Raw genomic sequence first — 27,680 nt, forward strand, 5'->3', positions numbered from 1 at the left:
TGTCTAGCGTGTAGTATGGGTATAGATAATTTATTAAATCTATATGTGTGGTGTGTATATACCCCTACAATGTATATAGTACATGCCACCATGATATATAGTGTATATATGTACTTCCAGAGAGATGGGGATATAGACATATAGAACTAGATTTTTTTTAACCCTTTTATAGGGTTTCCATCTTGGAGTCAATACTGTGTATTGGCTTGAAAATCTTCCTATATACTCTGCCCTGGTCAGACAATAAGTGGGATATTGTGCTAGTTCTGGGGGAGATATTTTAAAGGAGACTTGGGGGCACAGGGAGGAATCTGTACTCTGTTTTAAGCACAAGCCTGAAAGAAATAGTTTCTATTCATTTAGAGGCAATTGGGTGATGTAGTGAATAGAATGTTTGACCTGGAGTCAGGAAGACCCAAGTTTAAATCCATCCTCATGACATTGGGTAACACTTAACCTGTTTGCCTCAGTTTCTTCATCTGTAAAATGGAGAAAATAGCATCTCCCAGGATTGTCGAGAGAATCAAACGAGATAATATTTGTGAAGTGCTTACCACAGTTCCTGGTACAAAGAAGACAGTCTAAATGCCAGCTATTCTTTTTCTAATTATTATTATTATTATTATCCAGCTTATCTGTGTTGTGGAAGCAGCTTAAGCTCCCATGACAACTCTGCTTCTCTTTTTTGAAATATGACAACATTTTCCAATCTAATGCTTTTGAGCCCATTTGAAAGATTCTTATAAACATTGGTGCTTAGAGAAAGAATCAATGACAGACAGAGCCAGCTCACAGCTAGAAATTTCTGATTCACAAGTCATGTTCAGGTTGCAAATAATGATATTCTCAAAAAAAAATAGACAAAATTCAACATGACAAAAGAGAGTTAAATGGCTCCGTTTGTCTCCTCAAACAGAACAGCCATTCAATTTTTGGCATACCCATGGAAAATCATTATCCTAAAACCATTCAATCCATGCCTCTTTGGCCACTCTAAAGATGTCCCACTAGAGCTGCCAAACTCAAGTGATACAGTAAGGGGAGAGGGAAGCTAGCTAGCACTGTGGCTAGAGTGGTAGGCCTGGGGTCAAAATTGGATCAGATACTTCCTAGCTATGTGACCCTGGGCAAGTCACTTAATACCATCTTGCTGCTCTTCTGTCTTAGAATTGATACCAAGGCAGAAAGTAAGAGTGGTTTTTTTTTTATTTTATTAGATGAGAGATCGGGAGGGATGTAGGGAGAGGAGACAGAGAGAAGGGCCATGTTTGTACAAGGAATACATAACAAGACCTACTATGGAGAAATATTAGATATAGGGGAACACTTACTAACATATGTAATGTGATTTTCTTATATATATATACACATATAATAAAAATGTTTAAACCCTTACTTTCCATCTTAGAATCAATACTTTGTATTGGTTCAAAGGCAGAAGAGCAGTAAGGGTTAGGCAATGGGGGTTAAGTGACTTGCCCAGGGTCACACAGCTGGGAGGTGTCTGAGACCAGATTTGAGTCTCTAGGTCTGACTCTCAATCCACTGAGCTACCCAGCTACCCCCAAGTATAATAAATTTTAATTGATAAATTAAACACATAAGAGATTAACAACATTAAATGTAGTAATAATAAAGTACATTGTACATTTTTATATAGTATTATCCCCCACCTCCACTTTATCCATGGGGAATATGTTCTAAGACATCCACTTAATGCCTAAAACCGAGAGACAGTTCTCACTTCAACTTTTTTAAGCCCTTATCTTCTGTGTCTGAGTATTAGTTCTAAGATAGAAAAACAGCAAGGGTTAGGCAAATGGGGTTAAGTGACTTGCACAGGGTCACACAACTAAGAAGTATCTGAGACCACATTTGAACCCAGGTTCTCCTAAATCCAGACCTGGCACTTTACCCACTGTGATACCTAACTGCCTCCTCTTCCATTTAACTTTTAACACTTGATAACTTTACAGTGTAGTACTATGCTTTCTCTCTCAGCTCCTGCCTCTCTACATGGTGCTCCACAGCCCCTCAGCAATGCCACCCCCCCCAAATAACCCTTTAAATGAAAGCAGAAGAACTAAGCAGTAGAGAAACCTCTACCAGTGCCTGTGTCTGGTGTCAGAACTCTGAGCAGACAGAGAAGATCTTTGCACCACCTGGCAGCCCACCCATCAGCCCACCAGCACATCTGTCTTTAATCTGTCCAAACTCCATTTTGGCTTTGAATAGTGTAATGATTAGAATGGTTGGTCACCAAAAATTGTAATTAACCCTTAAGTCACAAGACTATTAATAGCTAGATTTATTAATAAGAAAAAGAAAGAGAAAAATATGGAAAGGAGGTAAAAAATTTCCTAGCCTAACAACTCAGTGTGTCTCCAAATCTTGGCCTCAGAAAATAATTCCCCGTTTCCTGCTTGGTTTCATCTTATAAATCCTTACTACACTCACTAGCTCTCTTCTATCACTCCCTAGGAACCAATCACAATTCTTCAATTAGCCTGGCACCACCCAGGGGGATAGACCCTGTGGGATCAATTCCCTAGTTGCTGATTGCCCCAAATTAAAAACAAATGTAAGGTCCAGAGAAAAAACTGTGGGAGTAGAAACATAGAAGAAAACCAACTGCTTGATCACATGGGTTGACAGAGATGATTGGGGATGTAGACTCTAGTGATCACCCTAATGCAAATAATAATGTGGAAATAGGTCTTGATTAATGACAAATGTAAAACTCAGTGGAATTACTCATTGGCTACAGGAGGGGAATGAGAAGGGAAAGAACATGAATAATGTAAACATGATTCTATTCTTTTTTAAATCACATTCTAAAGCAATTAATTAAATAAAAATTTTCAAAAAACAAAAACAAATGCAAGGGAAGTCTAAATCCCCGATTGATCAAATCAAAATTCAAATTCCCTTCTCACAACTCTTCTCTCCCCCACCCCACCCTTGCTGTGATTCTATTGGGAGACAAACATGTTGAAATTTCCTCAATTGAGGGTCTTGAGAGATTAACATGCTTAATCCCCCCAGTGAATCATTTAAAAAAACCAACGTGTGTATCTCTAAGGATTCTCCCACTAAAGGTATATAAAACATTGCCCTTTCTAAGAGAAAATTACAGCAACCTGGGAACAAGAGGGGAAAAAAAAACAAAAATTAGATGCATGACAAAAAGCCAATCGGGGGCATCCCCTTTGGTATAAGAATTTACCTTTAGAATAAATGTGTTCAATCTCCTTTAGTTCAGTTCATTCTAGATCTCTTGATGAAGTGTGTGGTTTCTATAGGCATCTCCATAGCACCCTCTTCAAAAAAATTCACCTTACCAATTTAAGGTGTTGGCAAGTCTCTTCTCCTAAAATTCCTCCAAAAGATTTTCAAACTCTGGATTTTAGGACAACTATACAATTAAAACCATAAACCATACAACCCCCACCCCACAAGGAGGGTGCCAACCAATACCAGGATCACCCAATAATAATAAAATTATAAGCAAAAAAGAACAAACTTGCAACAAGACCTTGGATCATTAACAAGGTCCAATTAAAATGATTTATGACCTAAAAACCTACAGGACAAATATAACAATACTGCATTTACCCAACAGCAGCCAGGACTACAGAAGATTGCCATACTATAAATGAGAAAAAGGGACTAGATTCCAATGTAAACAGGAAATATAATTCCCTGGCCTGATTTTACCTTTGATTTTAGGGATAGGGGAGCCAAAATGGCAGCCAAAGTAAGGTACTTTTCAGCATGTGGCACAGGGGAGTCCAGCAGTCTGACATTGTCAAATAGCTCCTTCCTCGAACCTAAAACAACTCCTCTGTCTTGGCACAGATACTTATCAATCTCACAGGGATTGTTTGTCTCCTTGACCTTGAGCTTCTTCGTACTGTACAGTGGCTCTTTTGTAATCCCTTCTTTTGAAATCAGACACAATTTTAATAAAAACCCCAAAATATTTAAAATAAATGGCAGGTTTCTTTAGTCTAAAACTTTTGGTTATGCATTGATATTAGGGTTAATGGATATTATAAGCTTATCCTTTAAAATAAAAAACACCAATACTGATTCCATGCAAACAAAAGGAAAGCAATAAAAATATTCAGGAATTCGCTGTGTCAGTCAAAACAGTGTCCAACTTGTCTATGGACTTCTATAATGGCATTATCTCCAGTCCAGGCATAGGAAAAGTGTACAAGTAAAGACAATAACAGGATATAGTTAATCAGTGTCAATAGAAGCTACCCATTTTACATGTGAGCAATGAATCCAGGAGTCTTTTTATCCTAATTTAATAGTTTTTGGAGTGATTAACAGTACTTAAAATGGACCTTTCCAGGCAGGCTGAATTCCACCAGTCCTCTGGAAGTTCTTTAAGTAAATCTTGTCTCCTGAGTAAAGGTCATGGAGTGAGAAGTCTAGAGGTCCTGCTTGTATTACAGCTCCAGATTCATGGAGTTCTTGCAATTTGATTTGGAAGTCCTGTATAAACAAAGCAATAGAAGTGTTCCCCCATAGTAATGATGTGTATGCAGGAGAAAAAGACTTAGACTGTATGGGGGGATGTCCAAAAAGCATCTCAAATGGTGAGATGTATAGATCTCCCCTGGGCCTGCTTTGAAGATAAAACAGAACTAGAGGGAGAACTTTAAACCATTTTAAGTGAGTTTCAGTGCAATTTTCTAATCATAGTCTTAAAGTCTCTATTCATTCTCTCAACTTGTCCTGAGCTCTGGGGATGATACAGTACATGGAATTTGGTGATTCCCAAACACGAATAAATCTGAGACAAAATAGAGTTGGTAAAATGAGTTCCTCTGTCTGAATCAATTCATGCTATCAGGCCAAAGTGAGGAATAATCTCTTTTAAAAGTTGTGACTTGAGTGCTAGGAAACTTCTGGCTATCTAGTCAGCTGATCCACTATGACTATACAAAATTTATAAAGTTCCAGTCTTAGGCACAGTAATAAAATCTATTTGTAAGTGCTCAAAAGGTGTGTAAGCCAGAGGATTCCCACCAAAAGCTTTGCCATGAAAGGCACATTGGTTACAGGCTTGACATGTGAACATAGCATATTTGGTGATAAAAAATTTATAGGTTGTTGGGATTTTCCTTCAGATGACACCCATACCACTGATCTATTTTGCTTTAAACCTTTGTTTCCATTTTTTTACTTCTTGTTCATTATAAGAGTGATAAATTTGATTAGCTACTAATTGCCAAAGTTAAAATCAATTCGGGTCCTTGTATGGCAACAAGCTTTGCTGCAGTATCTGCCTGGTGGTTTCCTCTAGAGATAGGGTCAGTTCCACCTGTATGGGCAGAACAATGAACTACAGCTAGGACTTCAGGTAGCTGTAGAGCAGAAAGAACTTCATTAATGATTTCTGCATTTGCAATACATTTTCCAGAAGAAGTTAACCCCCCCCCATTAGAGCCATAGCATACCCACTGTATGACATATTCCAAATGCATATGTAGAATTTGTGTAAATTGTTGCCTTTTTATCTTTAGCAATTATACAGGAATGTTTTAGAGCTATCAGTTCTGCACCTTCAGCACTTGTATTTGAGGGCAGTGAAGCTGACTACAGAGTGGCAAATTCTGTGACTATGGCAGTTCCAGTATAGAGCATATCATCCCTCATGAAATAAGAACCATCAGTGAATAAAACTAAAAATATGTTGTGTAAAGGAGTGTCCATGAGATTATCTCGAGGTTTTTCTGCCATGGGCACTAAAGATTCAGTTATGCAATGGTTCTCCTTAAACTGGAAAATCTGGAAGCAAGGTGGCAGGATTAAGTACTGTACAGCATTTCAAGGTAATAGTTTCATTGCCTAACAAGTTTACTTCATATCTGGAAAGTCTTTGATCAGAAAATGCCTGTGTTCTATGCCTTAACAATAAGGCTTCAACTTCATGTGGGCTCCCCAATACTAAATCAGCAGACTTAGTTACTAATAAAACTATATCAGCTACACCTCAAAGACTCCTGAAGCTACTGGCTCCAGCTAGACTGAATAATAAAGAAATGGATGCTAAACAGGTCCTAAAGTTTGAGTTAGAACAGTCAAAGCTATCCTTATTTGTGTACATACAAGGTAAGTGTTTTTTTGTAATCCGGAATGCCTATAGCAGGGGCAGTCAGAATAGCCTTTTTTAATTCTGAAAGAGCTGACAGGTGTTCCACCTCTAATCTAAGCTGTTCAGAGACTGAATTTTTTGTTAGAGCTATAAGGGGTTTGGTGATTTCTCCATAGCAAGAGATCCACTGTTTACAAAACCCTGTTGTTCTTAGAATTGCCCTCAACTGTTTTAGTGGAGGGGACAGTCAATTTCTGAACATCTTCAATGATTTTAGGGGAAATGAAGTGGGCACCAGCAGTTACAATAAACCCTAAATATTCTACTTTGGGGAGATACACTGAACCGTTGACTTTGAGACCTTATGGCCTCTCTTGTGTAGCTCTAAAATAAGATGCTTGCTATCTTCCTGGAATACTGTGGTATTTGGTGAGATAAAAAAAAAAACAGATAATCTGCAAATTGTATCAAACAGCTATTCTGAAATTTAATATTGTCTAAATCCTGTTTTAAAATATGTGATGACAACATGGGACTGTCCACGAACCCTTATGGCAGCCTGGACCAGGTACTTAGAACCTTTGCAGATTCCCATAGGCAAATATATTCCTGGAATTTTCATTAATATGGATTAAGAAGAATGCTGAGCACAGATATACCACAGTAAAATGTGGCTGTGTTGGGAATAGAGGAAATAATTGTGACTGGGTTGGGAACCACAGGATACCTTTTTATGACATGATTTACAGTCCTTAAATCCTGTACAAATCAATATACATGTTTTCCTGGGCCTGTTTTTAGCTTTTAACAGGTAGAATAGGTATATTATATTCAGATTTGCATGGAATTATTATTCTTTGCTTAATCAATGAATCTATCACTGGGGTAATTCCCTCAATTGGCTCTTTTGATAGGGGATACTGAGGAAGGAAAGGAGGTGGACCACCTTTTGTCTTAATTTGAACAGGAATAGCTAATTTGAGTAGGCCTACATTGGAAGAAGATATGGCCCAGAGAGACTCAGATATATCAGCTAGGATTTCAAAGTTGGGGGGCTCTTTCACCTCTTGACTGTCTAAAATAAATACAGAGAGCAAATTTAAGGATTCCTCAGGCAATTTTAGTGTTATAGAGCCATCTTGAGATCATGTTATTGTGACTAAGTTTGCATTAAAGATCTCTCCTTAACAGATTTAAAGGGGAACCAGGCATTAAAAGGAAAGAATGTTCTACTGTTAGGGGTCCCATAGACACCATTCAAGGGGAAAGCTTTGGGAGTCTTTAGAGGTATATACACCTCCTACATTTAAAGAGCCAATAGAATTGCATTCAGAATCAGGTTTACTCATCAAAACTGACCCGGAAGCTCCAGTGTCTAAGAGGTAATCATAATACATGTTTCCAACCTTTAGAGTTACATGAGGTACATTACTTGGGGTTGGGTGGGAAACTGACTGGGATAACTGACATTAAAACATCAGGGTCTAGGAAATCAAAGATTTTGCTCTGATTCCAGAGCCCTCCTCCCCACCATCAAAAAGATCCTTGGCTATTTCTCTGGGGTCCCCTACACATAGGGGGATTCCCACCCTGAGTATAGTATGGATGGGCCCCATTTGGGGTGTTTTGTTGTGTGTCTTGATTTGTCTTATTTGAATTACTATTTCTATACGAGTTTCTATTATTTTTAAAGCTTATAGTTCTAAATACTTGATTCTACTTCTTACAGTTCATCATTATGTGACCCCTTTTCTCACAAAAGTAACACATTACTGGTTGATTTGTGGATTCCTGCAAAGGGGCTATGGTCACTCCTTGATTTGCTTTTTCTTTTTCAATTTTTTTTAGTTAAAATTCTTATTTCCTTCCTTAATGCCTCCACTATGTCACTATTATCTTCATCTTTTTTTTTTCATGGCCAAAGACATAAACTACTACTCTTCTTAATTTCTCAAGATCCATATTAGCCCAGTTTGGGCAGTTAGTCTTAAAATAGTCCTTAACCACTTTACAACAGTTTTTTCCACAAACTGTCTTATTTGTCTGACATCCTTTTCTCTGGAAAGATCCAGGTCTATATCTACCTCCCATCTCAATAAGCCTATCCATAAACTGGCAGGGGCTTTCATCATATTTTTGTTTAACATTTTCAATTTTTGTCTATGTACCAGGCCTTTCAAAGCAAGTTCTCATTGCTTTTAGCAATGCCTCCATACCTTGACATAATGTAAGTAATCTCCTCCTACATTCGATTCCCATTTTGGGTCTTCCTTTGGTCAATCAATTGCTCCTCTTCCCTGAGCCTCATTAACAAGAGAAACAATTTTATTTCTTTCTCTTTCTGTAATAAAGGCTTGGAGCAAATTTTCCACATCAATCAATGTGGGATCATAAGTGTAGTAAATATTTTCCAGCTTTTTTATGACTACAGTGGGATCATCTTCAAAGGAAGGGGGTATTTGCCTTGTATCTCAATATCTTTTGGAGTGAAAGGCAAATGTTGTTTAATATTTGCAAAATATTCTTGTTTATTGTAAGTGGATACTTAGGGGGAATAGGCCTTTAATTGAATTATCTTAAATTTTTGTTTGGGTTGCAATGGAGTAGGTGAAGGGATCAGGAAGAGTAGTAGGGATAAGGGGAGAGGTAGTTTGGGTAGAGTGAGAGGTAATTTGAGCAGGATGAGAGATGCATTTTTCAAGGCATTTTATCCAAGTCTTGAGATCAATCAAGCTATATTTTTGTTGTTTTTTCTTGGGGAGGAATGAGTAAACTATTTGGTAAATTTGAAGGTATGCTATCAGTACAATTACACCCAGAAATGGTAATAAATGAAGACAATATAGAATCGAGACCTGTGTGAACTCTAATGCTCTTTGGAAACAGGAGCTGTTTGAGATAGGCAGGAATCTGCTCTTTCATTGTGTGGGCTATGATTTTCAGCACCATATTCAATCACCTATTTAGGTAGATAGGTAAAACCTTCAGGGTATAGCCCAAGTTTAGCTAAGAGTGTCACAGGTTTGGGGTATAAGCACAGGGTGTGGGATGTTGGGATTTTCCCCTTAGTAGGCTCTGAAAGCTTAAGGGAGGGTTAAGGGAACAGTTTTATTTATCTTTACAGTTGCTCTCCTTAAGTCCTCCACCTCCACCCTAAAGTCAATGCTAGAAGCACGTGGGTGCTGGGTATCCTTCCCCAAGGCAGGGAGTCAGAGAAGTGAAAGCGTTTCACCCCTACCCCCACCCCACCCTCCACCCCACATACACCAGATGAAACCCTGAGGGAGCTGACTGCTGCTTAAAAAAAAAAAACAACCCACGGGCTTACCAGGCAGCAGCAAGCACTCAGGTGTTCTTAGTTAAAGGGAAAAGATCTCACTTGCCTGTGCAGAACTCTCAGGGAATCAGCAGTAGTCAGGAGGCAACAGCAGCACAGCTTCCATAGAAGTGAAAGGGGCTTCCAAACTGCTCCACAGCACTAGACAACAGCTGTAGCCATGAGGCTAATCTGCTCCCTTGTCTATTCCAAACTGCTCTACCAACTTAAAGAGGAGTAAGAACTCCTAACTCTAGAATTTAGCTACTAACAAACCTACTCAAGAATAGCTTAGGGAGAGAAAAAGTACTGAAGAAAATGAGAGTACTCATTGTCCCATCTGGGTCACCAAAATTGTAATGATTAGAATGGGTGGTCACCAAAAACTGTAACTAACCCTTAAGCCACAAGGCTTTTAATAGCTAGATTTACTAATAAGAAAAAAAAATAAGAGAATAATATAGAAAAGAGGTGAAGAATTTCCTAGCCTAATATTCCAGAACCTAACAACTCAGTGTCTGTCTCCAAATCTTAGCTTCAGAAAATAAACCCCAGCTTCCTCCTGGGTCTCCTCTTATAAATCCTTACTATACCCACAAGCTTTCTTATATCACTCCCCAGGAACCAATCACAATTCCTCAATTAACCCACCCAGGGGAGCAGTGCCTGTGGGATCAATTCACTGGCTGCTGATTGACCTAAATTAAAAACAAACTGAAGGGAAGTCGAAATCCCTGATTGATCAAATCAAAATACAAATTCCCTTCTCAATAGGTATTGGGATTGTGTGCCAGCTCCTTTTATTAAAGAGGCAGGCCCCTTCCTGCTTTCCTTCTTTCCCTGGAATTCAAGGTTGACTATGGGAAACAGAAACCAAAGAAAACAAAACTGCAGATAAGGGAGGAGGAGGTGCTACTGTTGTTCCATTAACTGAAGCAATCAAAAAAGTTCTCTCTTTGTTTAGTCTGATCATCACCCTAATCCGGTTGAGGTCAACTGGTCGCTGCTCTAATTTCAGGGAGGAGTCTTTCCTGGAATGATCTGGAAAGAAGGAAGTGGGACACTGGGAACTAATAATTAAGGAAGGATTTATAACAGTTTCTCTTTTTGATTAGCCAAAAGACTTCAGATTGTTATAAATGGAAATACTTTAATATTTCAAAAAGGAGGAACAGAGCTGGTTTGGGGGCTTAGTCTGCTTCCACAACACAGACAAGCTGGACCATATCCAGGGGAGAGTAAACTGGGTGAGAGGACCATGGCTCCCTTAGGGATCTCCAAGACCCTTTCAGGGGTCAGAGAATGCAAAACTATTTTCCTATTTCTGAGATATTTTAGTTTACAAAACTGTAAATGTTGATAGATATATCCTATATAAACAAATTCTTTGAGGACCCTTGATATTTTTAATAGTTTAATGGAGTCCCAAGACCAAAAATTTGGAGAAATATTAGACGAATACAATATTCATGAAAGAATATATAATGTGCATGAAAGATAATATTGTGAAGTAAGGCTCAAAAAATATGTTGGAGTCATATCTCAGAGGACTTTAAATGCCAAGCCTAGGAATTTGTATTTTCTCTTAGGGGTCATAGGGAGCCCCTGAATAATTTTTGAGCAGGGGTGGGACATGATTGGACCATTGCTCTAATTTGAATATTAGCAACTTCTCTGAAACTCAGATTCTTCCTCTGTAAAATAAGGGAGCTGGATGAGGTAGCTTTCAAAGTGTCTTTGAATTATACACCTATGACCACACTGACACCCTCCCCTCCATGTATACATGCACACACACCACTCTTTATCACCCATTTCAAGTATTCCCTTTTGAATGCTATTCCAAACTCAAGGTATGTTGTTGGTGTGGGTCATCACCACTTCAAATTAAATAATTGAAGAGGAAATAAAGTGGTAACAGAGGGACCAGCCTCAAAACTATTATTGTAGATGAGTGGTGGTGAGGGTCCTAGTTAGGGGGATGGATAAAAGAGAGGCAGAATCAGCTGGATCTGGCAACTGACTGATTATATATAGGTTGAGAGTCAAGGATGAACATAATTTCAAACCTTCTTGACTTTGGATAGTCATACCCGCTACAAAAATGGGCAAGTTTGAAGGAGGGACACGGTTGGTGGTGGGGAAAGATAAGCTCATTTTTGGACTTGTTGAATTTGAGGTATTGGGAAGATCTCAACTCAGATATGGAAGCTTAGAGCAGAGATTAAGGTTAGGTAATTGAGTGATATTGGGGTGGGGAAGTAATGTCCCAATTCCTTTCCTCTAAACTAAGCTAGTTTTAATTTGAAAGATGACAAAACTATTACAAGCTAAGTGCTGGAGTACCCTTGTTGAATATTGATGCTGTTTTAGAGAGCTAAGTAAACTTCCTCTTAAATTGTTAGGAAGCTAGCTAGGTGGTACAGTGGATAGAGCAGTGGGCCTGGAGTCAGGAAGATGAGTTCAAATGCAGCTTCATTGTTCAGTTGTGTCCAACTCTTCATGATCTTATTTGGTTTCTTGGTTTGTTTGTTTTTTACAAAGATACTGGAGTCCTTTGCTATTTCCTTTTTCAGCTCATTTTATAGATGAGGAAACTAAGGCAAACAAGGTGAATTGACTTACCCAGTGTCACATAGGTAGTAAGTGGATGAGATCAGATTTGAATTCAAGAGGATGAGTCTTCCTGACTCCAGATCCAGCACTCTATCCACCATGTCACCTAGGTGCCCCAAAATAAAGCCTCAGACATTTACTGTGTGACCTTGGGCAAGTCACTTGGCTTCTGCTTGCCTCAGTTTCCTCATTTGTAAAGTGGGGATGGTAATAACAACACCTATCTCTCAAGGTTGCTGTGGGAATCAAATAAGATATTTGTTATATTTAACATAGTACCTGACTCTTAGTAGATGCTATGTAAATGTTGTCATTATTACTGGTCTCAAACTAGAGCTAAGGAGGTACTGATCTGAGTTAGCCTTATCTCTCCCACATATGAAAATTATGATTTACCTGAACCCTAGGAACAATTAAAGGATGAGCTCACTAAAGGAGAAAGAGCATCTCCTGACTGCTGAACCACCATCCCCTACCCTAATGCTTAGTCAATCAATATTTACCCAGTATGGGTTTGTACCCCAAAGAGGTAATAACAGAAAAGAAAAAATACAAAAATATTTATAACTGCGCTCTTTGTGGTGGCAAAAAAATGGAAAATGAGGGGCTGTCTTTGATTGGGGAATGGCTGAACAAATTGTGGTATATGTTAATGATGGAATACTATTGTGCTGAAAGGAATGATGAACTGGAGGATTCCATGTGAACTGGAAAGACCTCCAGGAATTGATGCAGAGTGAAAGGAGCAGAACCAGGAAAACATTGTACACAGAGACTGATACACTGTAGCACAATCGAATGTAATGGACTTCTCTACCAGCAGCAATGCAGTGATCCAGGACAATTTGGAGGGACTTATAAGAAAAAATGCTATCCACATCCAGAGAAAGAACTGTGGGAGTAGGAACACAGAAGAAAAACAACTGCTTGATCACATGGGTCAATGGAGATATGACTGGGGATGCAGACTCTAAGTGATCACTCTAATGCAAGTATCAATAATATGGAAATAGATCTTGATCAATGACACATGTAAACCCAGGGGAAGTGCACATTGGCTATGGGGGGGGAGGGGAGAGAAAGAACATGAATCATGTAATCATGGGAAAATCTTCTAAATTAAATAAAAAAAGTTTTTAAGAAAAAAATATTTACCTAATACCTTGTGTTCAGCATTGTTTTAGGCTTGTGTGTGTGTGTGTGTGTGTGTGTGTGTGTGTGATGAAAGTCATAAATTAGTCTCCATTCTCAAACTCAGTATTATTGAGAAGACCATCCAGCTGATCCTGCTTTAGATACTTACTACCAGTATCACCTTGGGCAACCTCCTTGAGCCTTGTACTCTTCCTCTGGTATGAAGGGGCTGGTAGCTTTCAAGTTCCCTTTAAGCTCCCCCACACCATCCTTCAGATCTGTACACATACACACATACCACCATCCATATCCCATTTCACATGCTCCCTTTTGAATGCTATTCCAAATTCAGGGTATATTGTGGGTATGGGTCATCACCCACCCAAACATTCACAAGCTCCCTTTAGTGATTTTCTTTTGCCAGACAACTAAAGAACACATTAGTTCAAAGTAAAAGCCATTTAATTAAATAACATCTAGCAAGGTAAATGATAAGGAAGATTCCCCCCCCCCCCAATATATATAACAATTTGTTTTCCTACAAGCTATAGTATCAACCTTGGAGAAGGAGACACAAATTGGCAACACATTTGACCAGGAAATATTTATCACAGGATACATGCAGAAGAAACACAATTAGCCAGTGATCATGTTTTAAGGGGCATAAAGAAAGAGAGCACATATGGTTAAAGTCATTTATTACTGGCAATGCAAAGCTGCCATGTTGTCCAGTGTCATTAGGAAAACCTGCTTTCTGTGTTATTTTGAGGTCAACTGCTCTGGCACAGTGTTACTATTGAGTTGCCCTCTGCTACCCTCTGCTGGAACTCCACTGTGGGGTATCTCTTCTGCTGGGGAAGGGCTCTGATCTTTAGCAATCAACCCAAGTTCTCTGTCAAAACCTATTGAAAACATGATCAAAAACAAAAATAAAACAGAACAACAGTGTAAGACCTCAGGCTAAAAATTAAATTAAGATCTTTCCAAAAGTTTCTTCTTCCTTCTAACTTGTTAATCTCACACTCCCTGACCCCAGTCTTCTCTCTGACTAGGGGTTAGAAAATTCTTTCCAACTCTTCTCATATCCTTGTTGCTATTGTTCTTTCTTCATTTTCTTTCTTTTTTTTTAACCCCTTACCTTCTGTTTTAGAATAGATATTAAGTATCTATTTCAAGGTATAAGAACAGTAAGGGTTAGGCAACTGAGGTCTATGTGACTTGCCCAGGGTCCCATGACTAGGAAGTATCTGAGATCAAATTTGAACCCAGGACCTCCTGTCTTCAGGCCTGGCTCTCCATCCACTGAGCCACCTAGCTGCCTCCTTCTCTCATCTTAGAAAGAGAACCAAGACATCATGGGGTGATGCTTTGACATGCCCACAAATTGGACTTAAGTCAGCCTTACTCTCTTCCAGAGTCATCCAAGTCCAGTGGACAAGACAAAAATCAGGACAACTGGCCCAGAATGCAGTGGATTACCTTGGTATCTTTGATGACTTCAATGTTGACTTAGAGTGACAGGTTTCTTTTAAAGTCCCATAATGCCCTTGGTTTCCATATAAATCAACCTCTATCAAGATTGAAAGGGCCAGGTGGAGCCAGATGAATTGTTGACCTTCACCCCAAATCCTTTGTCCTGCATTTCTATCTTTGTTTTGCATTCCTGCCAGCAATTCAGTCACTCCAAGTTCTTTTAGTCCTTAAATAACATAAGACCTGAGGACAGTACTTAATTAATTTCTAAATAAGTTATTTAAAAACTGAAGGTAAATGTAATAAAGTCAGAAAATGGTTAGGTCACTGGGGTGTGAAATGTTCTGAAACCCTTCATGCTGCCTCTTCCAGGCCATGCCACTCCCGCTAGAATTAGAATAAGGCTTTTGTGTGTTCCTGGCAAGTTTAGAAAATTGCTTTCTGTGTGTTCTTATTCACTAGAGGCATGAGCCCTCACTGTGGCACAAAATACATACCTAATAACTGGCTCAGGATGCAGTGGATGACTTTGGTGTCTTTGATGACTGCAGTGTTGACTTAGAGTGACAGGTTTCTTTTAAAGTCCCATGATGCCCTTTGTTTACACATAAATAGACCTCTCCCAAGACTGAAAGGACCAGGTGGAGGCAATTTTTTGTAGTATTGAGTTGCCAACATTTAGAAAAAGTAGGTTAAAAATCATTCTTAATTGTGGCTTCTTTCCCCTTCTTATTGTTCTGATGCTGATTCCTTCTTCACTCAGAACTTTCAGCTACTGTCAGTGATGGCAACAGAACAGTCTACATGTCATCAACTGTGTTCTAAGTTGGAAAATGACCAGGGTTTAAACAGGGAAAATATGGTGGGAAGGACACAGACAGGATAAAAAGAAATGGGAAAATGAGTGGAACAATTAAAGAGACAGAGGATAAGTCACTTCCTAGGCTTCATTTTCCTTATTTGCAAAATGACTAATTTGGATTAGACTGCTTTGAAGGTCCTTTCTGTCTCTCTAAATTTAAGGTGAGCGATGGAAACAAAGAACTACAATTTGGATAGCTCATTCAGATAGTTGCTTCCCATAAACATTAATAAGTCACATGACCTAGCCAACTTCACTCCTCAAAAGACTTCCCTGAGATTTGGTTCATCCATATTTCACCCCTTCCCACTAGAATTCTTGGGAATAAAGGCTGGATCTGTGATTTTACTGGTATAGGGATTTCCCAGATGAGGAAAAAATTTTTCATTTAAATTCCCATAGCTTCCATTTAGGGAAGCAATTAACTATGAAAAAGGAGCTATGGATCCTCACTAATTGTCAACCACAACACAGGCAAGCTAGTTTAGCTGAAGGAGTAAGGTACCCTGAGGGAAGATAGGCCATACTGGGCTCAAATCTGGCCTCAGATACCTACTAGCCTTTTGACCCTGGACAAATCATTTAACCCCTTTAGCCTCAGTTTCCTCATCTGTAGAATGGAGAAGGAAATGGCAAACTACGCTAGTATCTTTACCAAGAAAAACCCCAAATGAGATCACAAAGTTGGACACAACTGAAAAGCAAAAAATAAATGAACAACATATCCTATTTTTATTTTATTGACTATTTCCCAAGGGCATTTTAACCTTGTTTCCACCCTATTGAGAGGGCTGGTAGGTTCATGTTTGACACCTCTGGCTAAAAGTACTGAGGAGAAAAGACTTGTCAATGGATGCCACAGCCAGTATGTGTCAAACACTCACACAGAGGTCAGAAGAATCAATACGAGGAAGCTCTTGAGGTCTCTCTGAAGAACTTTGGTATCAGTTGTGAGACATGAGAAACACTGGCACAGGACTGCCCAGCATGGCATACTCCCATCAAAGAAGGTACTGTGCTCTAGCAGTAAAGTAGAATTGCAATAGCTCAAAAGAAATGTGAGATATGCACATTTAGAAATATTTACATCCCAAATGTTCATACAGAGCATTTCTTTCTGTTGGTTGGTTGGTTCATTTGGTCTTTGTAAAAACCCTCACCTTCCATTTTAGAATCAATACTATATATTGGTTCTAAGGCAGAAGAGTGGTGAGGGCTAGGCAGTGGGGATTAAGTGACTTGCTCAGGGTCATGCAGCTAGAAGATCCAAATTTGAACCCAAGACCTCCCATCTCAAGGCCTGGCTCTCTATTCACTGAGCTGTCCCCCGATAAGGGGTATTTGTGTCTGATGAACTATGGTAGAACCTTCCAAGCTCATATTGATCTGATTAACCACCTTAACATCATGATGTCATTTTGGTCCTATTTGAATATGAAAGAGAACCAACAAATTCAGCTCTTTCTGGCTCCGAAAGCACTTGTGAGTCTGACTTCAATACTGTAAAGATTAAAATTGATATCCAATAGACTAAGTATTATATTTTATGAAGTTTTATTAATAGTAACTAAAGTAAAAAAAAAAACTACCTGGGGGCAGCTGGGTGGCTCAGTGGATTGAGAACCATACCTAGAGATGGGAGGTCCTAGGTTCAAATCTGGCCTCAGCCACTTCCTACTTGTGTGACCCTGAGCAAGTCGCTTGACCCCCATTGCCTAGCCCTTACCACTCTTCTGCCTTGGAGTCAATACACAGTATTGACTCTAAGATGGAAGGTAAGGGTTTAAAAAAAAAAAAACTACCTAAAACCAGCCTGGTCAAGAGAGAAGAAAGGAAGAGGGAGGAGCTACAGAACATAAAGCAATAACTTGACCATGCAAACATGCACAAAGGGAAAAGCATTCTGGGTAATGTAGTTTTGAGGGTTCAAGATTTTCTAACTATACACTACATAGGGATATATATATTCATTCATTCATTCATTCATTTATTTATATAGAAATACATGGGCCCTGAGAAACCTTTCAGTGATCTAGGCAACTCTAAAACTATATGAGATGGAGAGATGGTACTGAGCTGTATTGGTTGAGGGGGTTTCCTCACCTGGGAGTGCCCTATGCCAGCGAAATCCCAGGTTCAGGCTTTATCCTCTGGCCCTTTCCTTCAGATCAGAATCTTCAGCTCCTCAGCCTGTTGAAGGAGAAGGTGATGGTATTCTCCATACTGCTTGACCTTGAAGAATATTCACTTCCCCCCTCCTCCACCCCAGCCAGGCATATCAAACTACCAGGGATGGAAGGAAGCCTTCTAGAAGTCGGGTGGGGGTGGATTAGAGGGAAGCTGCTAAAAGGAACAGAGCCTCCCCTCCCACCTATGTTCTCATTTGTGCTTGGCATACATCCTGGTGGAACAAGGAAAGAAAGAGGTATTTATTTGCCTTGTAGTTATTAAAATGCCCCTTTAACAGCCGGCAAAACTCAATTCATAATTCAAGGTCTGGCTGAACCAGGATGGGCTAACCATACCACAAGTCAAGTCCCAGCAGCTTTTAGACACGTGAGATGAAAGAGCAGAGCTGGCAAGGCTGGGTTCCATTAGAGGTCTGCGAATGACTCAAGCCATTAGCCTGTGCCAAGTGATTTCCCTTTTTTTTCCTTTTTGCCTCAGTTTAATGACCTTTCATCTTTAGTGGGATAAAATACCTCTTAGGAAGGGATCTTCAACTGTAAGTGCCAGTAAAGTCTTTTAAGAGTTTTAGATAAAAGATTCCGCTTATTTGTACACTGGTTATCCCAGCATCCCTCTTTTTATCTAGTTATTCATCTATTTATGCACCCAATTCAGCTGAGTGTTCTAGAGCCTTACTGGGTGTTGGCCTGAATAATTCAAAGATGCAAGACTCATCATAACCTCAAGGAGCTTACTAGGGACAACGTTCAATGAATGAGACACAAAGTTCTGTGGGAGCTGGAAGGAAGCCAGTGGAATAAAGAAGTCTTTCTCTAATAAAGTACTTTGTATATAGTAATGGGGTGGATAGAGTACTAGACACATGGAAGCAGGAAGACTCATCTTCATGAGTTCAAATCTGGCCTCAGATACTTAATAGCTATGTGACACCAGGCAAGTCATTTAACCTGTGTGCCTCAGTTTCCTCCTCTGTCAAATGGTCTGGAGAAGAACATGGCAAAGCACTCCAGTATCTTTGCCAAGAAAGCCCCAAATGGGGTTACAAAGAGTTGAACAAGGTTGAACATGATGAAACAGAAGTTCTATTAAACACTTTAGTGAGAAGTATTGTTGTGCAAATCACTTAAACTCTCTGTACCTCAGTTTTTTTCATCTTTAAAGCAATGTGGATAGATTCAATGACTTCTAAGAATGCTTTTAGTTCCAAATCTATAGTCCTGATTAAAAGGAAAAGCAAAGAGGGGGATGCCTATCAATTGGGGAATGACTAAACAAAATGTTGTGTGGTAATGTAATGGATTATTATCACATGACCATAACAGAAGACAATTTTAGAAAATCTTGGGTAATGTGGAATGCGTAGAACCAAGAGAACTATTTACCCAAGGATTTGGGTATTTACCCAATTATTTTTACCCAAATATTTACCCAATTACTGTAATAGTTAAAAGAGTATATGGCTTAAACTGTAATAATTAAAATAGTTGATGTTGTAAACTGTAGTGAGTTAAAATAGTGGAAGATATAAATTGTGATAGATATAAGAGAGGGTGAGTAAATTTGACCGCAGAAAATATGTTTCACTACAGTGTCTTGGTTTTTAAATCAAATATAAGGTGGTCACCAGGGAATATATTCCCAAATTATGAATATGCCCAAGTCAACTGGGTTTTATAGAGAATTTAATTAATAATACAATGAGTAATCAAAGAAAGAGAGAGAGAGAGAGAAAAGTATAAGTATGAAGGGCCTTAAGCCAACATGGCCTAGACCTGAGTCTTAAGAGAGAGAAATCAGTCAGTCAGTCTTTTATCACTCACCACAAGGTCTGTCTAAAGCAAGGATGTCTGGGGAACAGAGTCTCCCCAGAGGGAGTTCCAGCCAGAGTCAGCCTCCCAAGATCTCAAGAGATCTTCAAAGGGCCTCCTCCAAAAGGATCTATCTCCAAGGATCCAAGGATCTATCTCCAAGACTCTCAGGATCTCTTGCTCAAGAGATTCCTTTTCTTATATAGGGTTTTTTTTTCCTATGTCACCTCCCTTAAGTTCTTCCATCCCATCTACCAATCACCGTAGATGTTTTCTAAAAGACAGCCCATCTGAATTCAAGTTAAGTCGACTAATCCCCTCAATAAGTCTGAACCAGAGAAAACACAGCTGAGTAGACTAATCCCATCAAGAGAAAAACTGTCCGACCTTTATAGGTACCTAGCATCCCATTGTATCAATTCTAAAATCAGGCATGGCTCAAAGAACTCCTTGCCTTATTATAAGCATGGGTCCAAGTACTTTCATTGTTTAGCAAGGAGTTTTCTCCCCTAAAGCAGTCTTAAGTACGGTTGGAGTAGAGGTCCTCCCTTTTCTGATCCTGGCAAGTTCTCACATCAGAATGGGGAATGTTTCCAGTAGGGAATTGTTCCAATTGAGAATTCCCCATTGGGGAAAATTTTTAACATTCACAAGTCTGAGAAATTTCAAGATTTATATTACCCAATTTTACTATTTACCCAATTCTAAAAAACAACTTTGAAATATTTAAGAATTCTGGTCTTGAGGGGGCAGGTGGGTGGCTCAGTGAATTGAGAGTCAGACCCAGAGATGGGAGATCCTGGGTTCAAATTTGGCCTCAGACACTTCCTATCAGTGTGACCCTGGGCAAGTCACTTAACCCCCATTGCCTAGCCCTTACCACTCTTCTGCCTTGGAGCCAATACACAGTATTGGCTCCAAGATGGAGGGTAAGGGTTTAAGAAAAAAAAAAATTCTGATCTTGAGTATAGTGATCAATTCTGTCTCCAGACTAGCTATAATGAAGCATGTGTTTGTTACTTCCAGACAGAGAGGTGATGGACTCCAGATGTAGAAAGATATACATTTTTAGTCTCTGAGAGTAGATTCAGTTCTCTTGAATATGTTAATTTGTTACAAGGATTTTTTTGCTTTCCATTTTGGAGTGGGGTAGGGTGGGAAGACAAGTTAACAATAGAGAGGTTTGTTTTAAAAAAGAAGGCCCCTGAAACATTTCTTAAAGGGTACAGAAGAGAAAAGAAGGAAATTCAGAAGGAACTCTAGACAAGCGGAGAGTTTTGAAAGTAATATATGGAATTGATTATATATTTTAAAAAGTAGTATAGAATTGCTATTCATAGTTTTAGATTGAGTCCTCTTTTCTGGTTCTGTTCTCTGTCTATAGAGATGCTCTCTTGAGGTTTAAGTTCAGAATTTAAACATAAAATAAAATCTATGATCCTATAATCTAAACTCAAATCCCAATTGTTAACACTTGCCTAGGAACAAATAATTTAATTTCTGAGTCTGTTTTATCATCAGTTTGGACAATAATTCTTGTTTTGCCACCTCCCTGGGTTACTGGAAGGAAAGTATTTTGTAAATCTGAAAGCATTATAGAAATGTGAGTTATTATTAGCTACTCCTTTTTTCAGCCCTTTTGCTCCCCTTATTAGCTCGACTCTGGTATGTGGCTAGAGCTTCTGCTACCCTTGCTGTGTATCCATCCTGTCACAGCTGCGAGCAATGGGCTCCTTTCCCAGGAACCCTTTCCCAAGTCACTGCTTCCCTCTGGTGGCCCCAAGAAAGTCTTTGGCTTGAAACAACCCAGTGCTTACCCCTATGGAATCCTGCCAGTCCCAAAACCCTGACTGGGGTCCCAAGAAAGAGGAGCTACTAGAGCTTTGGGGGCAGGGGAACCACATGCTCCAAGTTGTCCATTAGGAAGATTATTCTGGAGTCAATTTTCAGGATGGATTAGAAGTCCAAGAGAGGAGATGGAGAGACCAGTTAGAGCTACTGCTTTAGTACCAGTGAATTACAATGGAGAATTAAGCTACAGTAGTGTCAGTGGGAATAAGAGAAGGGATGGAGGGAAGGAGGCAAGAGCTATTTCAAGGGTTGGGTAAAATTAATGAAAGAACTCAGAGCTGAATTTGGCCTTTTAAGTTGGAGTGACTGGGAGAATGATGGCATCATTAATGGACACCAGCAATCCAAGAACTATTTTTTTTTGTGTGGGGGCAGGGCAAGGTGAAGAGAATGAATACAGTTTTAGACGTGAAATTTGAGGTTCTAATGGGACATTTGAGGTAGACATGTCTATCGGGCAATTGGAAATGTAGTTCTGAAGTCTGGATTTGAAGTACAACACATGGCCCATAGTAGGTGCTTAATAATTGCTTGTTGATTGAGAGAAAGAGAGAGAGAGAGAGAGAGAGAGAGAGAGAGAGAGAGAGAGAGGAGGACCAAGGATAATCCATGGTTATTTTATTGTGGGAATCAAATGAGATAATAATTATAAAGCACTTAGCACAGTGCCTAGTGCTTAGTAAGTGCTATCAGCTGCTATTGTTGCTATTATTATTTCTGCTCCTCTGCGATGTTACATAAGATCTCTATTTCTATACCTTCTTTCAAAGGAGCACCAAGGATTCAGAAAATTTCCTGGGAACCTTAAATAGTAACTCAATTGGAGTAGCAGGCTGTGCAGTTTTTGCTCTGTAAGTCAAAGAGCATCATAAGAAATTCAAAGAGGATATTAAATAATTCCATTTACTTCTCTGTTACAAGGGAAGGCTCATTGGTTGCGGAGGGAGACAGGAAAGAGCTATATCTGGAAATGGCAATGATAAAACAACACAAGACACAATAAAATTTTTAAAAATGAAACCCTACAAATTCAACTCTTTAATTCAACAAATCTTTATTAAGCAACTGCTACAATAATTTTTGATGATTTATATTATGTTTAACGACTTTCTACGTGTTTTCCTCTCAGAAGCCATAGGTCATGGGTAGCATTTTATAGCTGAGGAAACAGAGACATACAGAGATAAAGCGATTTGTGTATAGTTACATAGCTAGTAAGTGGTAGCATTAGGACCCGAACCCCCATCTGATTTCAAGTCAGTGAACTTTCCAGCATTACATACTGTTTGGTATAGTGTTGTTCTGAAACTTCATTGCATCGAATATTATTTGAAATAAGTAGGCCAGTGGATTGAAAAGGAATACTTTGGTTATATTGTTGTTCAGTCACCTCAGTTGTATCCTACTCTTTGTGACTCCATTTGGAGTTTTCTTAGCAAAGAGTGGTTTGCCGTATCCTTCCGTAACTCATTTGACAGATGAGAAAACTGAGGCAAACAATTAAATGACTTGCCCAGTGTCATATAGTTAGTGAATGTCTGAGGTCAGATTTTATTGGTTATATAGATTAAAAAAAATAATAATTCCTTACTTACAATGTTCTCTCTCCTCTGTCCTCACCAAAATTCTCATCGTCCTTCAAAGTCCAGATTAAGCTTCATCACTTCCATGAAGTTTATTGTTTTTAAATGTCATGCTGGCTTTGAAAAGAAATCATATTTCAAAGGCAAAGTCTTAATATTTAATATTTTAATTTATACCTTGTTTTTAACATTTTCATTTATATTTTAAGATTAAAATATAAAAAATGAAGCTTTATTGCTGCTCTCTTTTTAACTTTAGAGCATAATGAGGACTTTGAGTTTGTAGGAAGAAAATTGGATTTATAAAATAAGGAAATTATTTGGATAACAAATTTAATAAAACTGTCATGAATATAAAAAGAAAGGAATTGGAGAAAATTGCTCAATGAAATGAAAACATTGACAAAATGATTCACTTTTACGCAAATAAAGCAAGAGTGAAAGGTAGTGGAAAATAAGGAAGATCTCGGTTCCAGCCTCAACTGTGAAGCAAAGTAGCTGTGGAAAATTGGGCAAGTTTGCTTCCAACCATCTCAAATAACTAAATTTCTAAGGCAGCGCTTTGCAGGAAGATTGTATGGACAGAGGGACTTTTCAATGGGATTTCATTGTACCAATGAAATCACAAATCAGGACCAAAATGATAAAAAACTGTTAGAATGATGGTTTCACATACAAACAATGAAAGTAACAATGAAATATATAAAGTAAATAAAAATATAAATAATAAAATTGAAGACAAGGAGAAGAATGGAAAAGAAAATGACACATACTATAATTACTTTATTAGACTAGAACAGGCAGTATATAAAATCATCAATACATTTTTCATTAAATCCTTACCTTCCATCTTAGAATCGAAATTATACATTGGTTCTAATGCAGAAGAGTGATAAGACTTAGGCAATGGGGTTAAGTGACTTGCCCAGGGTCACACAGCTGGGAAGTGTCTGAGGTCAGATTTGAACCTAGGACCTTCTGTCTCTAGGCCTGGTTTTCAATCCACTGAGCTACCCAACTGCCCCTCATAAATACATTTTTGACATTGATTATTTGTCACTTAGGGAAGCTAAGTGACTCAATGGATAGTGTGCTAGATCTGGAGTCAGAACGATGTATCTTCCTGAGGTCAAATCTAGCCTCTGACATGTACTAGTTGTGTGACCCTGGGCAATTCACTTAACCCCACTTGCCTCAGTTTCCTCATCTGTCAAATGAGCTGGAGAAGGAAATGGCTAATCACTCTGGTATCTCTGCCAGGAAAACCCCAAAAGGAGACACAAAGAATTAGACATGATTAGAAATGACTAAAGAACCACAAAATGTATCACTCAAAGGTGGTTGGTACATACATAAAATTCTGCAACAGCATGATTTAGAGTAAATGCTTCTGAGACACTCTTTGTAATAATTTTCAAAGATGAAAAATTTTTAAATGTTAGAGGTATTTCTTTTCTTTTGATCTCTTATGGTGTCAAATGCAAACAGAAATGGAGCTTTCTAATCGAAATGAACACAAAGATCCTAGCTGGCTATATTGACTTAAGTTTAAAATGTGATGTTATCTTGTTTTATTTATTTTGTTAAATATTTCCCAATTACATTTTAGTCTGGTTCTGTAGCCCTAGGGAGTGTGGCTGTGGCCCATCTATGAGTTATATGTTTGGTATCTCCAGTTTATTGAATATTGTGTGAGCTATTTCCAAGCATGAATTATTTCTTTATAGGAAGTGATGTTCAATGTAATTTTACATACAAATCATTTATCTAACATCTCATTGGAAATAAGAGACGGGGAACAAGTCCTGGGGTTCAGGTTGTGAGTTGGCATAGATGGGTAGACAATATAGCAAGAGAGCAGATGGTTTGGAACATGTCCCATGCAGCAAGGCTTCCCCTCATCCTTTGCAAGAAGCCTTGTATGCTAGTTACCTAATCCAAAACTGTGTCCTATTCGTGTCCTATTTTACAACAACATTGACAACTGATGGTACAGCCTCTGTGTGAACCCCTTCAGGGAGAGGAAAATCCATCTTAGTTTTGGACATCATAATTGGGCTAGTGAGTTCAGTGACTAGACCTTATGGGACTGCTGTCAAAAGATCCAACTTCAAGGATAGCCTCAGACTCTTACTTACTAGCTGTGTGACCTTGAACAAGTCAGGTAACCCTCATTTATCTCAATTTCCTTAGCTGTAAAATGGGGATCCTAACAGCACTTATTCCTAGGGTTAATGAGAAGATCGAACAAGATAATTTTAAGTGTCTAGTACAGAATAGGGGCTGTATAAATATTATCTCCCCTGTGGATTTGTACTGGCAGAATCAGAAAAGGAAGAAAGTGGCATTTGAGCTGAGTTTTGGAAGGGAACTACCAATTTCTTTTTTTTTTTTTAGGGTGCTTTATACGTATATTTTTTAAATTTAATTTTATTTTGTCAATTTAGAACATTATAAGAATCATGATAAGAATCAATATTCTTTCCCTCCCTCCCGTCCACCCACACTTCCCATAGCCAACACACAATTCCACTAGGAATTACCAATTTCAAGAAGCAAAAGTGACTGAAGAGTGAAACTAAGCAAGGGCAACATTTCCTAGGCAGAGGCAGGAGATGGAATATTGTATCTGGGAAATAGCAAGTGGTCCCAGTTTGGGTGAAATGCAGAATGGACAAGGAACTGGGAAGAGCCATCAGTCTGGAAAGATAGTCTGGAGCTGGGATGTGAAGGGCTCTAAACGTCAAACAGATTCATTTGTGTTTTATTTTGGAGACAGTCTTTGCTGAAGTTTCTGGAGTAAAATGGTGATCTTAAAGCACTATGTGAAGGGGCAGCTAGATAGCACAATGGATAGAGCATCAGGCCAAGCATCAAGAGGACCTGACTTCATATTTGACCCAAGTAACTTTCTAGTTTTGTGACCCTGGGCAAGCCACTGAACCCCCATTCCCTAGCCCTGGCCACTCATCTACCTTGGAACTAATATGATTCTAAAACAGAAGGTAAAGTTTTCAAAAAAATAGAAGAATTGATGATTTGGCCAAAGCAAAAGAGACCATTCTCTTAAAAAGACAATTGGGGTTAAGTGACTTGCCCAGGGTCACACAACTAGGACATGCCTGAGGTCAGATTTAAACCCAGGACCTCCCATCTCCAGGACTGGCTCTCTATCCACTGAGCTACCGAACTACCCCTCCTAATTACATTTTAATCTGGTTCAAGCAGGTCCTTGAACACCTCTGCCCTAGACTGTAATAAATAGCACTGTTGGTCATCTGCTGAGATAAAGAGTTTGGGCATCGTCCTCCCAGATTTCTTCTCATTCAGTTTCACTTCAGTCACTAAAGCTATTCCTCGGATGACAGAAAGATGCTTCTTTTCTAGTCTATAGAAAAGAATGTTCTTCACACACACATACACGCACATGTACACGCACACATACACATGCACACGCATGCCTTGCTTGCCTGAACACATGGAAGGCATGACAGAGAACTGACAAGCCTTTGTGACAGCCAATTTGGGATCTGCTTAAGCCAGTTAAACTGGGGGCGATCTCCATGTGAATGCATGCAGATGGAGTACGAATGTGCTCCTGAACAATAATGGAGTGACTTTATGCAGGAAGAGGCTAAAGAACTTGACACTGAATGCAGACGGATGTACACTTGCATGTCCATGTGATGGGGCTGAAATGACTTTGAACCCCTGTAGGGAGAAGACTTCCAAGTTTCATGGCTTGTTTTGTAGAGGGAAGGCTAGTCTGATAATCGTACAGGGGACTCATTAACCCTGTGGCCAGAGCTGGGATGAGAGGAAGACAAGGTCGACAGCCACTTAGAGTGTGAATTGTTATGGCACAAAGGAAGAGAGACTTTTTAAGGTACCCACTGAGCATGTGTGGAAATGCTTCTGTAAGAGGTAGCCAAGGATCCATGCCTCTGAAGTTCCCAGGACATTCCCTGGCATGGCTCCTAAAACGATGCAGCCTCTACTACACTACTATTACTTTTTATAAATGTGCAAAGTTTTAACATCTGAAAATCTTATACTCTTTGGTTCAGATGTATTTATTTTGTGCTGTCAATCTGCTGCAGGCTGTGCGTTGAATGTTGTGGGGGTTTTTAACCCTTACCTTCTGTCTTCATATCAGTCCATTTTTAAAAAACCTTGATCTTTTGTCTTAGAATCAATACTAAGGGGGGCAGCTGGGTAGCTCAGTGGATTGAGAACCAGGCCTAGAGACGGGAGGTCCTAGGTTCAAATCCAGCCTCAGCCACTTCCTAGCTGTGTGACCCTGGGCAAGTCACTTGACCCCCATTGCCTAGCCCTTACCACTCTTCTGCCTTGGAGCCAATACACAGTATTGACTCCAAGATGGAAGGTAAGGGTTTAAAAAAAAAAAGAATCAATACTAAGTATAGATTCCAAAGCAGAAGAGCGGTAAAGGCTAAGCAATGGGGTTAAGGGACTTGTCCAGGGTCACACAGCTAGGAAGTGTCTGAGTCCACATTTGAACCCCGGACCTCCCATCTCTATTCCTGGCTCTCAATCACCTAAGCACCTAGTGGCCCCCAATCAGTGCACTTTTGAGGAAAAAAAATGGCGGACTGAAAGCAGAGAAGGAGGATATGGAGGAAAGTCATGATCTCAACAGACATGTCAGATTTAGGGGACCCAGGCTGAGGAAAGCTCCACGGAAACATCAGCTCTTTCCCCAAATCTGCCCACA

The 27,680-nt window shown here is 39.2% G+C and overlaps 1 protein-coding gene and 1 long non-coding RNA gene across 17 annotated transcripts in view; one reads left to right on the forward strand and one right to left on the reverse strand.

Moving 5' to 3' along the window:
* LOC130457518 (uncharacterized) overlaps positions 1 to 10,281 on the reverse strand; it is a 46,495-nt gene extending 36,214 nt beyond the window's left edge. Inside the window, exon 1 of the long non-coding RNA XR_008916785.1 lies at positions 1 to 10,281. This exon is cut by the window's left edge and continues 30,773 nt beyond it. This is a non-coding gene — a long non-coding RNA (uncharacterized LOC130457518).
* Positions 1 to 27,680, forward strand: part of LOC100617812 (myomegalin) — a 312,633-nt gene that overhangs the window by 138,364 nt on the left and 146,589 nt on the right. The window lies entirely within an intron of this gene.

This window comes from Monodelphis domestica, chromosome 2 (assembly GCF_027887165.1).
Source record: "Monodelphis domestica isolate mMonDom1 chromosome 2, mMonDom1.pri, whole genome shotgun sequence".
NCBI classification, from domain to species: domain Eukaryota; kingdom Metazoa; phylum Chordata; class Mammalia; order Didelphimorphia; family Didelphidae; genus Monodelphis; species Monodelphis domestica.